Here is a 12232-nt window from a genome sequence, read left to right on the forward strand (position 1 = left end):
GTAGCTAAGGGTCAACTGGCAGATTTGGCTAATATGGAGTTTATGGGTAAAAATGAAAGAAAGGGAATATGTAAGCACCTCCCTGCATGTGACACCAACCACTAACCCGAATGTATAAAGGCAAAAAGCAGTTGAATTTCATATACGTGCAAATTAATGATACATGATATGCAAAGAGTAACTACTCACAATCCTACATGAAACTGGTCACAATGACACCAGTTTATAAGGCTCTAATCCCTTAGAATTTATAAGTAGCTTGCCAAAATTTCAGGTCAAGTCTATATGTTCAGCTAAATTTAACATCAACTCGTAGATATGCAATAAGACAAAGCTAAAAGATAACAGTTCAATGCAAGGCTTAAGCAAAAAGACAAACGCAGTGCAATATCATCATGGAAATCTACCGTTCCGACTCAACCTATATGCTAAAATAAACGTGAATATTTTTGAATTTTTGAAAATTTTTCATTTTTTTTGAGATTTTTGATTTTTATGAAAATAAACAACAATGCATACTGAAATTGAACGTGATAACAGAAATGCAATAAAAACAAGATGCAGACACAGATATGGATGCATAACCTCCCCAAACCAAACCGTACAATGCCCCCATTGTACCAAAACATGGAAAGGAAATGCAAACTGAAGGAGAAAGAGAGTAAATGCGGAAAGACTCACAAAATAGCGCGAATAAGGGGGCCTCCCCAAACCGACCATGAACATGGGAGGTTGCTAAAGGTCCGGAAAACCGTCTCAGTAAGCTAATCCAAGTCAAAAACACTCGATGGCAGTTGAACAGTAGTCGATCGAGTGAAATGGGCATTCAAAACTACTCGATCGAATGGTGTTGTGGTCGATCGAGCAGTTCTCCCTTTGCAGGTAGTCGATCGAGTAAATATTTCACTCGATCGAGTGAATTCATCAGCAAAAGTGCTCGATCGAGTAGAAAAACTACTCGATCGAGTACTTCTCAGCGTGTTACCTGCAAAACGCAATAAAAACAGCCCGCAAACTAACAAGACAAGCATAACTGAGACCGTCTATGGTATAAAAACCATTTATTACAACTGAAATTGAAATAAAAACAAAATAAAATCGTCGGGTTGCCTCCCGGGTAGCGCTAGCTTCAGTCAGGTCCCAGCTCGACCTTCTTTTTCTTCGAGCCACTATAATTGATCACAATCAAAACAGCTCAAAGCGCGCAGCATTAAATCGTGAACCTGCGCGTGTGCTACACAACAACATAAGTAGCACCAAAGTGGAATACAGAAATAGGAAATAAAAATATGTAAACATTTAAGTCTAACAAATTTCCTATGGGCGCTCCTAAATTTATCCACAAAATAAAGGAGCGAGGGAGCAATTGACGATAATTTAGGGCTCCAATTCAGATTAACAATTTTAAAATGACAAGGATGGTGAGAAATTGCTAATTTATGCGTCCACATATGAGGGGGTATAGCTTTGAAAAAGGAAGCATGAATAAGACGAGGCAATTTACAAACAATAATGAAATTACCGTTTACTACCTCAGGTTGATCACTCTTAATGACGGAATCATAGATAAAAGAATTCATTACCTCTTCCGTGCTAGGAGTAATTACCGACTCAGCTGTCCTTTTGTCGCCCTCAGTGGAATCCGTCCCGTAAATCTCAGCCTCAAGCGCATCTAACTCGGCTTTGAATAAGGGGGATTCACCATAACCGTTATCATCGTCAAAATCGTCATCAAAATCAAGCCCAAATGACGAACCAAAGCTCCCAATGGCCAGACTACTCGATCGAGAAGGATCGTCATTCGATCGAGCAGTTTCCTCCTGATTTTCACTCGATCGAATGGAATTTTCACTCGATCGAGCACTTTCTTCTGGGAATTCACTCGATCGACCAATATAAGTCACTCGATCGAGTGATTCCTCCTGTATAGGGCTGAAATCTTCGCGTGAGGCATTGAAATATGATAGAAACTCGTCATCCGAGTCATAGAGGTCATCCTCAGCATTGGGCAACACGGTTTTCTCGGGGGAGAAACCGCTCTCAGCAAGGTATACCTCTTCTTCTTGCATCTCAGCTGCTAACTGAGCAATGTCAGTTTTGAGCTTAAGGAATCGAGCGTCCATATTTTTATTGCTCTCTTGCATTTGTGATACAAGCGTTACCATTGAATATTTCAGCTCCGCGATCTCTTCTATCTCCATCTCAGCTGCTAACTGAGCAACTACAGACTCGAGCTTATCAACTAGCGAGAAGTATTCTTGCGCTTGGAATGCAAGTGTCTCCATCAAGGATTTCAGCTCCGCAATCTCTTCTTCTTGTATCTCAGGAGGCTCTTGTTGCGGTGGCCATTGATAGGGTGGATGTGGCGGCACAACTACAGCTGCATTGTGCTCAGCAGAACCACATCTCCTGCAGCAGATCACCGGCTATTCCATATAATGGGACATCGGTGATGGGTCAAAGGTACTCAAGCCTTCCCTTTGACTGTCTTTAACCTAGAACTGTCTAGGTAGTACCTGTAAGGCCTATCAAAACAGCACTAAAGGAAAAAGATTAAAACGGCCTCAAGGGAAAAATCCCATGAGGCTAAAACAGATAAAATTAAACAATTAAATAAATAGATTGCCTCCCCGGCAACGGCGCCAAAATTTGATACGGTCGTTTCGTACCAAAAATAAAATACCTAAGTACAACTAACATAAGTCAGCGGTAAGTAGGGTCGATCTCCACAGGGAGGCGGTGTACTATCTATTTGTCTATTTATCTGTCTAATGTCACAAATGGGGGTGAATTGATTGTGTTGACTAAACTAAAAAGGCTAAAGAAGAGAAATGAATAAGAGAATTAACAGTAAGAGGAAGGAAGTATGCTAGGAGTCGGTCCACCGTGGCAGCTATCAGATCTTATACTATCGGGAATACTAAGGCGATTAGACTATTGATAAGAAGAGCTATGGTCGTCACCTTTCGGTCCTTAAACCGCCCTAGAGCGTAAACAGCTTAACTTTCGCCCTCACTGCAATACCCTATTGTAATTAAGCAAGTCTTCCCTTCCAATCTTTCGATCTAAGTCGGGGTTAACTAAATTTATGGTCTCCTGCATGCATTCATTCGACCGGATAACAATTAAATTGCCTAATACAATTCCTATCGCAAGACTAATCTATATAAGTCAGTTAAAACATTGCTACCACGGCTTCCCTAATCCTAACATACTATGGGGAATTAGTTACTCATGATAAAATAAACAAGAACAAGAATTAAAAGAGAATTAAACATTAAATTAAGAAAGAAAAGGGAAGAAACGTTATTGAAATAATGATCCTAATAAAAAGCAAAGTAACAAAGATGTATCGTTCCAAGAGAAAAGAGAGAGTCAGAGTGTCTCCGGATAAAAAGCATAACATAACTGACGACCTAACTCCTATTTATAAGAAATTTGGAGTTTAATTAAATCTAATGACGGAAAATAACTAAAAAGCCCAGCCCGTCAGCAAAATCCACTCGATCGAGTAACTAAATCACTCGATCGAGCAAAGGCATAAAAGGAACTGGTCGATCGAAAGGAAAAATAGTCGATCGAGTACTTATTCATCCTAAAACCACTCGATCGAGAAGAAGTGGCTCTCGATCGAGCAAATGGGCTCTCGATCGAATAGAAATAGTTCTCGATCGAGCACTTCTCAGCGCGTAATTCCTGCTTCGCGCACTGAACTTCAAATGGCTGCCATTCCTTCGTTACTTGGACAAATAGGGCGTGGTTGGTGGCGTTGGAAAGCTAAGAGGATAAGCTTTCACCTCCAACTGGAATCACCTTAATATCTGTTGTAGAACTCGAGATATGGCTCTTACAACCAGGAACTAGCAAATTGAAGCACTCTCTTGGCTCGCCTAACTTCCTTACTCCAATGCGCATCTCAAAATAGCACTTTCCAAGCTCCGAATTATCTCTTCCTCCAAATGCATGCTAAACGGACGGTAAATAGCTTGATTTCACTACTTTCGGATCCATACCTGCAAATAAGACATAATAACCCAAAGTAGCATATTCGGGGCATTTCGTAGCAATAAACCACGATAAAGGCATAGAAATACGTGCATAAAATAGGCTAAAAAGACTATATAAAATGCACGTATCACTTAGCCTTTCACGCATCACACACCCTAAGTCCTTCTCGCGACTGTTGTAATACCCGCCCTTTTAGAGACCCTTTGACCAGCGTTGACTGACCTTGGGTGCGGAAATAGTCTTAGAAATGCGTGCCAAAACTATCTTGAGTTACGTGTTAGGAGTGGTACTCGATAGAGTAGAGGCTACTCGATCGAGTAGCTAGGTTACTCGATCGAGTAGGGGGTCACTCGATCGAGTATGTTGGGTACTCGATCGAGTATCGAGTTTTCAGCGAGGGTTTTTAATCGCGTTTTGTTAAATCCGCAATTCATTTCCGCCTCATTCTTCCCATCCATCAGTCGCCTCTTTCCCTTCCCTTCACCACAAAACCTCCATGGAAGCCCTTTGAAGGTCCTTGTGCCTTAGGAGAGCGTAGCTTGAGTCGGGTAGCGGTCTTTTGCCGGGTTCTCCCTATAGGTATGTCATAATCATCATCACTATCCTCATCTTTGCAATTAGGGTTTGCTTGGTAGTAATAGATGATCGTGTTGTGCTTATAGGCTTTGGTTGGTTGCTGGTTATGGCATGTGTTGGCATGGATTGGTTGCAATTGCTTAAAGGTAGGTTCGCCTACTCAGTTTCTGTAGATGGTCTAGTGTGTCGGATGTTGTGGTTGTATTGTGGTTGTCGTATTTTATCGCATTCGTAGTGTGACAGTTCTGTTTATGGTTGTGATTGTTTGTCTCTGGTTCTCGAGATGCGTTCTCAGCTGAGTGGAGTCACTTGCGGGAGTGGCTTCACGCCCTAGTTTCGCCCTCCGTGGAACCCGCTACGGGAGGGGATGTGCACATTAATGGGTTAGGGTTATCGCTCGGTATGATGAGCGGGGCTTAGGTGGGAACGGTTGCGGTCCCCCACTAGCAGGGCTGGTCCAGTGGACAGTCGGTGACGGAGATTGTTTGGAGTGGGTGCGATTGTGTGTGTGACCGATTGTGTTGAGTTGTATTGATAGTTGCTGTTGATATTGTTGTATCTTATCTCAGTACTGATCTTGTGTGGTTGTCTTGTTTTTTTATGTGTCTGCCGTGATCCCTTATGGTGAGTAGTCTGTCTTAGCAGGTGTTGATATGGTTGATAGCTGGAGTTCGGGCAGGGATGAGTCTTCACGAGATTTGATAGTTATAGCGAGTAGACTTTGAGTTGTATCTTTATGTCATCAGTCGGTTTTAAATCACTTGTAAAGTAACATAATAGTTCTTTTATCGACATTTGATTATTACTTCCTCGGGCAACCGAGATGGTAACGCCTTTATATGCTAAGGAAGGCCTAGTTAAGGCTCCTCTGAATATGGGGGTGTTACAACTGTTACAGGGAGATAGATAGGAATTTTGAGAATCCTCTCAAGCTCGTCCAGTATACCCATCCTTTAGGGCCAAGACATGGAAACTTGAACCCACGTCAATTAACATACCGTTATGTGCTCAGGCTACATCAAGCCAAGAGACTCCATTTTCAAGCCACATTACAAGCCATAACCCCATAAAGCCTTAACTCCACAAAATCAAGCTCCAGAGATTTGTTTTATCAAAACCTCTTATTTCCGAGCTCTACATTCCAAATATCCAATCCAGTTTCACCTTGACCCAGACATGGAGTCTTCAGATACTTTGCTACCTAGGACGGGACAAACCCTTATCCATCTTTTGGGTCCACTTTTGAGTGCGCTCACACGACAAGGAAATTTTTACAAAATTAATTATACCTCTTTGGTCTATGATCAGGGAGGGTAATTATCTCAAATCGATTCTTCGAGTCACCAAAGGAATATACTCTCCTGACCCATGCACTTTAAAGCCCTGACAACATAGCTTAGGCACACACTTGAACGACGAGCATGGTTTGATTTCACCTCTTCAGGTGGATACGTAGGCAGTCCTTTCTTACACAATAAGGATACAACCACAACACCCAAATAAAATTAACAAAGCGAGCTTAGAACTACGATCTGGTTTGATTTCACTCCACATGAATACGTAGGCAGTCTTTAAGGACACAACCATCCCCACTTTTAACTTTTAATTATCAACCATTCCAACCATAAACTTTCAACCTCAATTATCGACACCCATTTTACAACCATCCCTCTCCATTTCAACCTTCTAACCATAATTTCCATTTATACCTCTTTACTGGAGGCTCCTTTTGTCGCCCGGTCTCATTTTTACCAAATTCCAGAGTCACCTTCTCATCCTGGGGGCTTCTCTTCCGAGATTCCACCTTTCCTTTATTCCTCTCGTATTTTAAGTCAAACTAGTGCTTACTCCGGACAATGACAAAGGTCTTAGATCGGTTCTCGAAGTTATCGTGCCTCAAGAGGGGTCTCTTTTACAGCAAACGATGTCAAAAGATGTTCAACGTAGACAGCTGATCCATGGCTCAAACCTTGCCTTTATATGTCCCCATCATTCTTGCAATTCTTTTACCTTTTGGAACTGATACGCGTTGTCGCCCATACTTGGCTAGAGATTGCACATACTTAAGCAAAGTCTGTCAAATTCGTCCCTGTGTCGCGTCAAATCTAAGTCAGCGTTGTGTCAGTCTATCATCTTGCGTCCTAGTGAGTCGATGTCGTATCAAGTCATGCATCTAGAGCCCACTGAATATGCATAACGCATTACAAGCATCAAATTCCACCTTTATTTAAACAATTTGATAAAGAAAAGAATTTTGCAAAACCTATGTGCTTCCTCATCGAGGTCCATGTGCTGATTGCTTACGTGCATATGTGTTTCCTCATGTGTTGTGTGCTATTTGCCTATCAGATTGCGTTCTTGTGTGGCTACTAACCATGCAGGTGAGTATCAGAAGCAGTGCTCGCTCCAACTGGGGGGCTTCGCTCAAGTCTTCATTTTCCCCAGCGACGGTCAAGATATTCCCCAGCAGTATTCGCAGTATTGCTCAAGGTTTCTTCCACGACAATCAAGAAAATTACAAGAATTCATGATCACTAAATACAGTTCATGGACTTCTCCTCTTTATCGGAATTTTGCTTGTGACGACCCGAGCGGATTTTCTCCTCAGCGGTGCCAAAGACGTGCTGTTGTCGATCAAACACTTTTCTCCTCAGCGATGCGAAAGACGCGTCATTGTCAATCTATTATTTTCTCCTCAGCGGTGCCAAGGGCGCGCTGTTCTCGACTCAACATATGATTCTTCCCCAGTGGAGTCATCGATATGTTCCCCAGCGAGAGTTCATTGCCGCTTACAGCCGACGTATTTCTCGGAAAGCACGATTCACTTGAGACCGACGCAAGCAGATTCAACCTCAAGTTTTTGCCAGAGTTCGCTTGAGACCGACGCAAGCAGATTCCTCAGTTGTTTCTACCGACATCCTGCTACCCTCAAAATTATTGTTTCTTCATGGAGTTCAGCAAAGGTGTCGTTCTCCAGAAGTTACCAAACCAGAGCCTCCTTCCTTAGGTTTGTAAACTCAAAGTTAGGATTCTTACCCCTATATTCTTAGATCTCAAAATAGCTTCCCTTAGGTTCATAAACCTGAAATCTCTCATACCAAATTTCCATAGGTTCATAAACCCATAAATCCTTTTGAAGTTCCCATACCATAGAAACCTTGGATGCATGTGTCCGAAACCAAAATTAATATCCCAATAACTCCTAAACTAAGCCTTAGGATCCCATCTCCTTGTAAGTTCATAAACAAGTCTCTTATGTTCATATACCCTTAGGATCCCATTCCTCTTAGGTTCATAAGCCTTTAAATTCCCATACCAGCCAATCTTTTAGGTTCATACACCCCAACTTCCCTAGAGTTCATACACTTCTACCCTTAGGACCATAATCCTTTAGAATCACACTTTCTTAGAGTTCCTACACCCAAACCTTGGTTACCCCGTAGGTTGAACTTATATTTGGCCTCCTTCTTGTCGATGTTTTCCTTTAGGGCCCCGCACCCTAGCACAATCCTTACATATCTTTTAGGTCTTACCCTCAGCTCCTACGCATCTCCGGAAACATCTCAGGTATGATTTATTCTTAAGGCTGGCGAGCTTCCTTACATAGTATAATGGACTTTAGACGACCCTCCCCGGAAGTCGACAGACTCTAAAATGTTCCCGACAACAGGTCCTTGGTTCAGACCCCTTGAGCCGCCTCGCGTCGCCATAGTCTTCAGGTTGTAATCTTCGATTGACCTGATGGCTATACTTTGACTTTCACCTTGTCCAAGACTCAGTCAAAGTGGGGGCTCTGTAGATACCTCATTTCTACACCTCCCGCCAACCACCTAGTGATGATTGGGCCGCATGTTTGATACACGGAACGATTTATGATAGTCCGTAAGTTCATCATCAAGTGATATCTCAAACACTCGAGTCAACCCCTTGGTTGTCATCTACGCACTGATACGGTCGTTTTGACAGTAATTAGAGTTCATTTGGAGTCCGAGTAAAAAATCGCTTCATTTTCTAAAAACCGTTTTAAATGCCGAGTCGGAATATTCCGGAGTGTTCTAGAATTCTATGGATATTTATTCCTAATTTGAAAATTATTATTTTAAGTTAATATCTTCCGTATATTATGTTTTATGGAATAAGGAAGTAAAGATCTACCGAAATTCCATAATAAAACGCGAAATTCTTTATTGCTGAGGAGGAAACCTCTAAGAAAATGACGCAGCAGGTGCTGCGCCTCTTCCAAAGGTCGCAGTAGTTGCTGCGCCTCTTCTCCAGCCCTTTTTTCGCATTTTCAGAATATTTCCGGGATTTGTTTCCAAATCCGTGTCATTCCTAAACTCTTCCATGTGTTTAGTATAAATAGAGACCTTCGGCCTCCAAATTTGGCACGCGAGTGTTCCGCCCCTTTTTTTTCTCTCTCTCTCTCTTTGCATTCTAGACCACGCTATTGCTTTCGACGCCTACGTGCCTGATCAATCGACCACGTAAGCTCAGATTATTCTGAGTCCCAGTCACGTTGCATAGACCGACCAGTTTGACCAACTCCACTTTTAATCAACCTAATTAATTTGCTAAATCCTCTAACGAGGGCTCTTTTCCACGCATATTCGAGTCGAGCAATCACTAAAACGATAACTTTAGTCAATCTCGTTTCGTCAAACATGTAAGTATGAGGATGTAAATCCCATTTTATTTATTGTACCTTTTATTTTGTATTAATTAATGTAGATCTATATAAAAAGCACGTTCAAAACCGATTTAAAATCCATCTTTTAAAACCGTTTTTACAAAATAGAATACGTCAGACGTTGAGAAGAAACGCAGCAGCAGCTGCGCCTCTTCCAGAGGCTGCTTGCTGCTCCTGCTTCTGCTCTTTTTCTTCTTCTTCTTCTTCTCGTTCCTCGACTTTCTGCAAGTTTTCCCTTTTTCTTTTTTCTTCCTTTTCTTTGTTTTCTTTGTTATTTTCTGTATATAAATCATGTTTTAACAATTCCTTTTTAATTACAATGCTTAATTCGTCCTTAATCCCGAGTAATTCAATACTTGCGGGTTTTCGCCGTTTTAATTCAAATCGATTCTTTGGGGTTTCGACTAGTTCATGTCGAGGTTCTGGAATCCTAATTTGATATATAAGTTTTCTTCCAAGTCTTATTTGTCCAGCTTTCGTCCTAATCTACTCTCAAGTCTAGTCTTTTGTATTTCCGACACGAGTTAACCATAGTCATGTAAACTGCTGTAATTTCTCGTCTTAATTCGCTTTATGACTTGCCCAGATGTATATAATCGGTTAAAGCACTTCAATTCGAGTCTAATGTCGATAATCTATCCTAAATATACCATGAACGATAACGATGTTGCGGTTCTGACTTCACAGCCAAAGCCCGGCTCTAGAACAGACGCATAAGATGCTGCGCCTCTTTCAGAAGACGCAGCAGATGGTGCGCCTGTTCTGGGTTGGTTTCTATCTCTGAATTCTTTCTCGCTTTGACGTAGGTCCTAATTACGGTTTAAATCAACTTTTATTCGTATTATCACCTCTAATCTGACGTATCTTCATATTTTAAATTCTAATTTTATTTTCTTTTATTTGCTTCTTCGAAATCCCGTCTTCTAGCGTGCTTTTGACGTAGATCAAATAAAGCTTTGTAATATTTTCTAATTTTAATTATTGTAATTTGTTTATTATTGCTATGGAGGATTTAATTACATGTAATTAATCTAACATCCACTTCGACTCCAATTATTTTGCTAATTACGTGTTAACCGACATAGTCTAATTTCACATGCTAGGACTAATCTGTGTTTGTTACATTGCATGCATTACATCGACGACATATCAAATATGAACGATTTCCCTAATCATTAGTAGAGGCCGCTATCGAGGCGGGCGGGATTAGGTGTTCGAATTAAAGAGCTTCCTAATACGTACCCTCACCCCTTACTCAGTTATCTATGGACATCCGTGTCCATTGGCATCTCGAGAGTCATTCTAGACATGGAATGGTAAGGGTAACGAGTTCTTAGTGTTCATGTCATTACTATGTGTCTTGACATGGCACGAGGTATTTGAACGGTTTCCAATTTTTCCACAACAAATTGGTGGCGACTCCACAAATGCAGGATTATTTAATCTTTCACCGGTTTCAATGCCTCGCAAATCGGTAATGGCCCATGACGTGCTTTGGCAAACAAAGGTTCCGTGGGAGAATTGTCGCCGCCTCGAAACCAACGTGCGGGTGGCTCATGTCCATACTCTTCTGAAATTAAGTTACCTGAATTTCAGTTGACGTTTTATTCTACTGCAGAGCTAAACGAGGCATTTCAGGGGGTTCCAGGTGAGGATTTTGGAATGGGTGATACGGGAGGCCCTTCTGAACCAGCCGTTCCTGCGGCTGGTCGTGAAATATATGTCCCCCGGAGTAACCTGGACTACCATCCCTTGTTATTTCATTCAAGTGAGTACCTGTAGTGCATGGACGTGGTCCCTGAGAATCTTGGTTGTACCATTGATTGTGGGGTACCCATGCCCGAGCAGGACTTTGTTACGGCAGATCTGCAGCGCAATAAGAATTTATTCAGCATTGTTTTTAGTGTGAGGAAAGACGTCATGGACTACGCCTTTAACAGATTAGAATCTTTTTTAAAAGGGTGAGTCCATTAACTTCGATGTCAAACATAGTAATCCCGGGACCGTTGTGAAGCAGTCTATAAGTCGTTGTATACATTTTTTCCTAATAAATTTTTTTTTTTTGTTGGGAACAATTGGCAGTATTTACCGACTTTTTTTTTCGTGTCACGGGAAGACATGTTAACCCTCGAACGTGACATGAAGTATGTCTTCTGTTATTGATTGTTAGTGCTTACTAATCAATCAAATGATGAATGACCAAACTGCACCAGTTGCATCCTCTCGTTGTTTTTTCGGACTTAGTCACACCGTATGTGTCCTATCCTCACTCAATTCCATTTGAATAGTTTTAACTTTAATTGTAACGTAAGTGTGTAACTTTAATAGCATTCCCCTTCGTTTGAACAGAGTACTGCCCTGGCTATTTGGGACGCCAAGAAGAAGGGAATAGTTCTTGACAAAACAGATGACATCTGGTCTGGCTGGGATGCTTGGATTCAATCCTGTTTGTCTCCATTTCAAGTTGATTCTGATATGGTAATTGTAAGTGTAAAAGTGTCATTCAGATGAAAGTGTCATTGAAAGTCTAAATATGGTCAGATTGGAAAGTGTAAATGTGATTAAATAGAGAGTGTAAATGTTATCATATGGAAAGTGTAAATGTGATTAAATAGAAAGTGTAAATGTTATCATATGGAAAGTGTAAATGTGATTAAATAGAAAGTGTTATGTGATCATATGGAAAGTGTAAATGTGATTAAATAGAAAGTGTAAATGTGATTAAATAGAAAGTGTTATGTCATCATATGGAAAGTGTAAATGTTATTAAATAGAAAGTGTAAATGTTATTAAATGGAAAGTCTAAATGTTATGATATGCAAAGTGTAAATGTGATTAAATAGAAAGTGTAAATGTTATTAAATTAAAAGTGTAAATGTAATCATATGCAAAGTATAAATGTGATTAATTAGAAAGTGTAAATGTTATCATATGGAAAGTGTAAATGTGATGATATGAATA

Source organism: Silene latifolia, chromosome 9 (genome assembly GCF_048544455.1).
Source record: "Silene latifolia isolate original U9 population chromosome 9, ASM4854445v1, whole genome shotgun sequence".
Taxonomy (NCBI): Eukaryota; Viridiplantae; Streptophyta; class Magnoliopsida; order Caryophyllales; family Caryophyllaceae; genus Silene; species Silene latifolia.